The sequence below is a fragment of the Hypanus sabinus genome, chromosome 18 (assembly GCF_030144855.1).
Source record: "Hypanus sabinus isolate sHypSab1 chromosome 18, sHypSab1.hap1, whole genome shotgun sequence".
NCBI classification, from domain to species: Eukaryota; Metazoa; Chordata; class Chondrichthyes; order Myliobatiformes; family Dasyatidae; genus Hypanus; species Hypanus sabinus.
The window spans coordinates 55739813-55741269 of record NC_082723.1 but is presented as its reverse complement, the minus strand read 5'-3'; positions in this window follow the sequence as shown (position 1 = coordinate 55741269).

Genomic DNA, 1457 nt, shown 5'->3' with positions numbered 1-1457 from the left:
AGAGTTCAAACAAAACAACAATGGCTTTGCAGTGCGATACTATGAGAAGCAACATTCTCAAAGCTAGTAAACCGGGATCTGAATGCGGAAAACACATGCCAGTCAATATAAATTTAACCGGGTTAACAGAAAACACTGGGGATTAACAAATCTGGTAAAGATCACAATAAATAATTTCAGGTGCTCTGGAAACCTTCACAGCCCAACACTCTCCGGCTCCTCACGCTGTCACGAAGAGCTCAGGTGGTGGTTTAGATCATGGCAGAAGCTTTGGTGTGTCAACACTTAGAAGTTGGGAGCTGAAAGACGAGATGAATTGTGAACATTGAGCCTGGAGGTAACAACATGAAGACATGTTGATGAAATGACAGTGATGACAAAACTAATTAAGGTGTAGGTAGGAAGTGTTTGAAAGAGGTTAAAAGCTCATTTTTTGATTTACAACTAATCTGACAACTCTTGTTGGCCCAGTTTATATCGTACTAATTTGAATGACATTTATCATTTGATAATGGTATGAAATCTGAGACATTTTGTGATTTCATGGGCATCCTGAAAGGAACCTGTCAATCTTTAGTGAAGATTACCGTTAAGTTTCCACTAGCTGTTGAATACATTGGGCAGGTAGTAATGTGTAACCCTCTCACTGTAGGCCTACAATGAGCTAGCTGTTACTGTGAATACAAACAACAGCAACATAACGCTACAATACATGGGATTAACGATGAAAAGACCAGTAAATAAATGGATCGAGGATGGATATGATTTGGGTATCCACAATGAAAGTCTTAATATTTCTTCTAAGGGAAGCTAAGGCAATAAGCTGTCTGAATACTGACAGACACCCATGCAAATTTAATGTTTTCCAGAAAGCACTAATTTAGCTCACACCAGTCTAAACTCAGCTGTAAATTTTATTGATAAAACATTTTAAGCTATAACAAATAAAATGAAGAAAAGAATCCAATGCATCTATCAGTCTAGAGCAGGGGTGGGCAAACTTTTTGACTTGTGGGCCACAAAGGGTTCTAAAATTTGCCAGAAGCAGGAGCAGATGGACGGAGTGTTTTGTAATACACCTCATAAGAGAAAATAAAATATCATGGGATATGTAGAGAACATGTGCTTTAATTTCAATTGAAAATGAACAAATGCATTACAACAAAATATCTGTCTTTGAAGTCCCATGGTATTTAGCTATTTATTGAAATGACTTTTAAAACACTGAAAATTAAATGAATAAAATACAGCTTTTTTAATAGTAACAGTTATTATTTTAAAGCACTGAAAATTCTGTTATCCTTCAAGATATTATCATCATCACTCTCCTCCTGCCTGTCTTTATTTCAAAAACGGTAGGAGATGCAGGTCTACTTGTTCTGCTCCTTCTTATTCAATTGTCCCCTGTGCCAAAACTCAACAACGACCAGCACAAGGACAGAACAGTGACAGCACGC